Source organism: Nicotiana tabacum, chromosome 20 (assembly GCF_000715075.1).
Source record: "Nicotiana tabacum cultivar K326 chromosome 20, ASM71507v2, whole genome shotgun sequence".
Lineage (NCBI taxonomy): Eukaryota > Viridiplantae > Streptophyta > Magnoliopsida > Solanales > Solanaceae > Nicotiana > Nicotiana tabacum.
Genome location: NC_134099.1, coordinates 516,399 through 523,725, shown reverse-complemented (window position 1 = coordinate 523,725; position 7,327 = coordinate 516,399). Strand labels below are relative to the sequence as shown.

The 7,327-nt window shown below is 36.6% G+C and overlaps 1 long non-coding RNA gene across 1 annotated transcript; it reads left to right on the top strand.

The window, feature by feature from the left end:
- The first annotated feature begins 284 nt into the window (after positions 1 to 284).
- Positions 285 to 904, top strand: LOC107811556 (uncharacterized). The gene is made up of 2 exons (XR_001653936.2): positions 285 to 376; positions 545 to 904. It is a non-coding gene; the product is annotated as an uncharacterized LOC107811556 (long non-coding RNA).
- Positions 905 to 7,327: the final 6,423 nt, after the last annotated feature.

Sequence of the window (7,327 nt, the reverse complement as noted above, 5' to 3'; positions counted from 1 at the left end):
TATATATATATATATATATATATATATATATATATATATAATTAATATTTCCTTGAAGACGTGAGAGTGAAGAGACTTTATTATAGACTATTGTTGGTATTAATTAGGAGGGAGGTTACCACAGACAATTCTTTAATATTAAAGCAAGTTGAAGAAATAATAAAGCAAAAAAAAAAACTAAATATGAAAAGAAACAACCATAGCACATGTATGCTAGAGAGCCAGCTCATTGGTAGAAAAGGTCTATAAATAACGATCAATGAAAAGTAATGAGATGCTCATACAAAAACTTTCATAAAAGTGTGAATTATAATTCATAATATGTCGTTGCTTAAACTTTGTTCTATTATCACCATTCTTCTCATGGCAACCACTAGTGAGTATTTATTTTTCTTTATCATTATATTATACAACTTTCTGTGTGTATGTATAAATAGGCATATTTTAAATGTAGACATGAATATGCATGACATTTAGCTATGTATCTTTTATGTTACATCAATTATAATTTGATTTTAATAATTGTGATTGTGAAATATTTCAGTTAATATATCGTGGTTCTCAAAGACACAAGCTATAGCTGCACTGGATATTGATCATGATCTGTCAGGACTCAAGAGCAGATTACTTCCACAACTTGCGACTTGTTGGAGAAGTTGTACTACCAACAATGACTGCAGTGATTGTTGGGTTTGTTGTACTTGTCATTTGACCATTGCAGATGGTACATATATGTGCATGAATGTCTAGATTAATTATCACTAGATAAGTAATTCCCTGTGATTTTAGTGCTTCTGTTGTATTATCTACTTTCCATGTCTTTCATAATTTGTACGAATAATGAAAAAATTTGCTTGCAAATGATTTTCCATTCAGAAATAATAATGGATTCTTGTGTGACTAATACATTTATTTAGTTTATTACTCTCTCCATTCAATTTATATATGTACTTTCCTTATTAGTCTGTTCCAAAAAAATATTACATATTTTTATGTTTAAATATAATTCATCTTTAAACTTTCTATTTTATTCATTTTGCTCTTAATGAAACACTTTTATAGGCTAAAAAATATTATGCATATTTAAAATCACAAGTTTAAAATATCGTATAACCACTCAAATATTATAATTTATTTAATACCACAAGTTCAAAAAAATTTAATTTTTTTTAACTCTATACCCATTCAAATTACGTCACATAAATTTAAAAAATAAAAAAATAATAAGTTTATTATTATCTATGTCATTTATATTAGGTTCCTCTTTCTTGTCATTTATTTATAGTTTGTTACCCTTCAGCTTTCTCTCATGTGCAGTCTTTCCTTTCCGATCTGTTTGCTACCTTTTTGATTTTTTTGCCTAAATTAAAGAGAGATGATGCATTTTGACGTCTTGAATTTCTTCTTTAATACAAGGCTCATAGAACTTTTCCAATAGTAACTACCCATCCTAATATTAATATTATTATTACAAAGTAAGGTATAAATTCCAACAAAAGAAAACTGCTCCAAAGGAAAATTTACTGGAGCTTGGCCACTTTAAAGCGAAAATAAAGTTTCAAAGGCACTAATTGATTAATAATCAAACCTCTATATAACAATTTTATCTATTTCGATAATTTTTAACCGCTACAGTAAAGTGTCGTTATATAAAATATATATCATAAGATAACATGAAAAATAATTGGTTCAGTTTTTTTTAATTATATTATAGTAAACTATTGTTATAAATGATGATTATTATAAAAATGTCAGATCAATTAATTAATATATAGTCTCATCTAGCAATTCACACAAACCTCAAAACTAAAATATAATACATCTCGCCAATCATGGACTAAGCAATAACAAGTTAATCGATAGATACAAAATGTTATACTAAATTTTTGTGCTTTTATATATTCAATAGTATAAAAATACAACTCTACTATATATTGACCTATAAAATTTACTCCTACTAGACCGTCGAAACCCGAAGGAGTAGACAGCCAAAAATAAATCATAAAGTAAAATATATAGATACATATATAATTCATATATATATATATATATATATATACTCATTTTTCATTCTTATTGTTAGGTGTGGAGACCAGAGAAGTAACCCTTGGGGTTACTCTCGAAGCCAGGCCTGGATATGTAAGCTCCTCCTCCACCTGGAGCCTTCATCATCCCGCAACCACCGCTGCCACCGCTGCTCCCTTTGGCAGTGCCGCCACCGCCACTGCCACCACAACCTTTAGCACCAATTCTTCCTCCACCACCATGTCACGACCCAAACTGAAGGGCTATGACTAGCACCCGACCACACTTGCCGCGCACCAACATACATTTCATCTAACCTTCATTATTATCTTTTAGGGCTGACGAGATCAATATAAATGGTAGATCTAGATCATGGACAACCAGCAATAAAATATGACGGCATCAACATACATAGCAGGGGATGACCAGACAATCAAGAAACTACATATAAGATATGAGCTACCACGCTACTATGAAAGACTATACAACAAAAACTAGCCGACAAGGCATACCAAACTATACATGAGCCGACACCTGTCTATGAGCCTCTAAATGAACATAAGTGTGGCAACATAGCCGGAACAGGGCCCTGACATAACCATAATGTCTATAACAAAAATTGCATACCAAGACCAAGGCAAGTCCGGAGAAGGGATCTCGCCAATCACCGCCGAACTGGACAGTCTACTGTGGTGGGGAGCTGCACCTGCCTGTCTATCAGGACCTGCAGCACGACATGCAGCGTCCACAAATAAAAGGACGTCAGTACGAATAAAGTACTGAGTATGTAAGGCAAGGAACCATAAATACGATCAGTAATGTAAGCAAGGATAGAGAATATACAACCTGTAACATCTTAGTACCTCTGAGGGCTACTTACATGAAATGTATGATACATATGTATAAATACATAAACCTTTAAAGCATTCGCCTCTGTGGGCATCATCATCATCATATCGTACCCGGCCATAATAGGCTCGGTAAAAAAAACGTACCCGGCCATCATAAGGCTCGGTAGAATCGTACCCGGCCACGTGGAGCTCGGTAAAACCCAACTGATCAGTGGTTGCACAATAGGTGCCGTACCCGGCCAACTATAGCGTGGCTCGGTAGAGTAAAATAGATACATATATATAATGCATGCTCGACTCATGGAATCACATTCTAAACCTTTCGGAGTGACGTAAGGTCGGTATCCTCTGTACACGTTATTAGGACTAACTCTTCACTATGAACCTTATAATATTTAGGAAGTACGAAAAACATTGATAGCATAAGAATAAGAGAAGCAACATTAACATCAATCGTTCCATAAGAGGGAAAACAATGTAAGTACTGCTAGCTTCTAAGAGTAGAGTATCTTGGAAGCTCGTTCATTACATTATGTACAATCAGAGTCGTGCAAAAGAAGGAAAGGGATAGCCTCACATACCTTGTATATACTGCCCCAATCTCAAGCTATGCAATTGTCAAAACTCCTTAGTCTACAATAAGAGAAACGATACTATCGTTATCATTTAAGCGTCATAACTATTATGTATCAACCACAACCTATTTTACGATGAAACGGACAGCACCTCCCCTATATATATGACCTCACACCATTCAAAACAATTACCAAACAGCCCAAACAACATCAATAATAAACATATTGAGCCTCCCAAAATAGTCCACACACAGCCTAATCACTCCATACATACGACGACCACCGTAGTCGTGTCAAACAACCTGAAAATGTTACGAATAACTATCAGCCCATAACCCTACATATATATGGTGTTTCTCCACACCCTTCCTCCTCCAAAACTCCACAAGATAGTAGTAAAATACGTAGCCCAACAACAACGCAAAACAGTCCACAAAACAATAACTTTACTACCAAACCTTTCGATATATATCTCACAAGTTCTAGCTTCAATGGCTTAGCCGCAACTTGGATAATCTTAAATACATATAGAGTAAGAGGTTCTTTACCTTTATATAGAAAGAATAACTCCAATTTGACCTTAAATTTCCATGAAATATCCCTCCAATGCTGCCACAACAACAAAAAAGCGAAACTAGCGATCAATTAGTGTTTTTCGGCACTAGAATCACTTTAGAAGGCTTGAAATCACCTAGGATTGATATTAAGAACATGAGGGAGTATTTACAGAACATAAACCCTTTAAAACAACCTCCCACACGAGCTGGAACGACACAGAAATGAGCAACAACAAGAAGAACAAGAGACTTACTAGCGCCACGGAATTCCCGACACTTGATTTGTGTTATTTGCCCTTTTTTTGGGTCTTGAATCTTGAGAGAACCTTGAGAGGATGTTCCTAGGGTTCTAAGGTCTGAAAATAGTGAAAAGAAATGACTTAAAACGGGTTGGAGGCATCCTATATAGGTCCAAATATCTTAAACCGACTTAGTGGGCCCCATAGAGAGGTGCTTGGCGCAGTCTCGCGAAACCGTGAATATCTCTCTACTCCGAGATCGTATCGATGAACGGTTTAATGCATTGGAAACTAGACTCATAGATATTTAATTTTGTTGGTATATCACCCCGTAATTCCTTGTAAATTATTAGAAAAGATTAGAAACATTTGACCTAATGTTTAAGTAAAATTATGAACCTAAGTTGCGACAACTTTTGTCGACTTTTGTTTCATAACTCGTTTGACTTCAAGACTTATGATACGGATATTATATGATTAAAATACCTTAATAAATGACCTCTTGAGTGTATTAAGAACCGCTAGATTACCTAAAAATACGAGTTACAACATCCTTAATTCGTTTAACTTCTAATACTGGTTAATCACCCTTATACACTCTTGTATCACTTAAGACCAATAGGATTGACTTCTTATCATCTCAAAGATAATTCCTTCTTGGATTTATGTTAACTAATATATGGCATGAACTAACACATGTGGATATGGGTTGTAACACCCTCCCCCCCTTAGGAACATTCGTCCTCGAATGTAAGGGTTTATGGGGAGTTTAAATCATCGTGGATTCCAATGGAAATTTTCGATCAATTTTCCCCTATAAAATGGTCACTAGAAAAACTTGCAAGTAATTAAGCCCAACATATGGCTTCACAAGGCTACACAAAGCATTATGCGTATTTACATTATCTACATATCACCATTTTGTATTAAGGAGGAGTATTCTCAAATTATTGCTTACCTCATAGAGCCGTTTCACCTTCCAATGTATCCTGTCTTCCACCAGCATCCTTGTTATCTTCATTCTGGAATAAGTAAGGGTATTTAGACTTCATCTCCTCTTCTGCTTCCCATGTCATTTCTTTCATATTTTTGTTCCTCCACAATACTTTGACGGAAGCTACATCTTTTGTTCTCAGCTTGTGGACTTGCCGATCTAATATCGCCACTGGCACTTCTTCATATGATAGGTCCTCTGTAACTTGTACATATTTGATAGGGACGACTCGAGAAGGGTCTCCAATACATTTTCTCAACATAGATACATGGAATACCGGGTGGACAAATTCCAATTCGGATGGCAATTCTAACTCATAAGCAACCTGTCCAATCCGTCGAAGAATTTTATACGGCCCGATATACCTTGGATTCAGCTTACCTTTCTTCCCAAAACGCATAATACCCTTCATTGGTGAGATCCTCAGGAATACCCAATCACCAACCTCAAACTCTAGATCACAACGTCGGACATCAGAATAAGATTTTTGCCTGCTTTGTGCCGTCCTCAATCGCTCATGTATCACTTTCACCTTCTCAATAGCTTGGTAAATCAAATCTGGCATGTATAATTCTGTTTCACCGACTTCAAACCATCCAACTGGTGATCTACATCTCCTCCCGTATAGTGCCTCGTATGGGGCCATTTTAATACTGGAATGGTAGCTATTGTTATAGGCGAATTCTATGAGTTGAAGATGATCATCCCAATTCCCCTTAAAATCTAGAACACATGCTCGTAGCATATCTTCCAGTGTCTGAATGGTACGTTCAGCCTGTCCGTCAGTCTGCGGATGAAATGCAGTGCTGAGATTTACTTGTGTGCCTAAACCCTTATGGAAAGACCTCCAAAAGTTAGCCGTAAATTGAGCTCCTCGGTCTGATATAATAGATATGGGCACACCATGAAGCCTAACAATCTCCTTGATATACAACTTCGCATAATCTTCAGCCGTGTAAGTTGTCTACACTGGCAGAAAATGGGCACATTTTGTAAGTCGATCAATTATCACCCAGATGGAGTCAAACTTATGATAAGAGCGAGGTAATCCAATAATGAAGTCCATATTAATCACCTCCCACTTCCAGGTCGGAATCTCTATATTTTGAAGCAATCCACCGGGTTTCTGATGTTCTATCTTTACTTGTTGACAATTGGGACACTGGGCTACAAATTCTGCAATAGACTTCTTCATATTATCCCACCAATACTGCTCCTTGACATCATGATACATCTTTGTCGAGCCGGGATGGATGGAATATCGGGATTGATGAATCTCATTCATAATCTTCTCTCGCAACCCTGCCACATTAGGCACACATAATCGGCTCTGGTATCTCAGTGCCCCGTCTTTTCCGATCCCAAAAGCCATACTTTTACACTGTTGAATGCTTTCTCTTAATCGTACTAAGATAGGATCTTCATATTGTCGTGCTTTTACCTCGGCTACCAAAGATGATTCTGATGTATTCTGTACAGTAACACCTCCATCATCAGAGTCTAACAATCTGATTCTCATATTGGCTAGCTGATGAAGCTCTTTAATCAACCCCCATCTACCTGCCTCAATATGTACTAAGCTTCCCATTGATTTACGGATGAGAGCGTCTGCCACAACATTGGCTTTACCGGGATGATACAATATCTCGACGTCGTAGTCTTTCAATAATTCAAGCCACCTACGCTGCCTCAAATTCAACTCTTTCTGCTTGAAGATGTATTGTAAACTCTTGTGATCTGTGTAGATGTCAACATGGACGCCGTATAAGTAGTGCCGCCATATCTTCAAAGCATATATTACTGCAGCCAATTCCAAATCATGGGTTGGATAATTCTTTTCATGCTTCTTCAATTGTCTTGATGCATAAGCAATCACATTCCCACGCTGCATCAATACGCACCCCAAACCTATACCTGAGGCATCACAATATACCACATAACCTTTTGTTCCTTCAGGAAGAGTGAGCACTGGTGCAGATGTCAATCGATTCTTCAACTCCTGAAAACTACGTTCACAAGTGTCAGACCACTGGAATTTGGTAGCTTTTTGTGTTAACTTAGTCAATGGTGATGATATAGAGGAAAA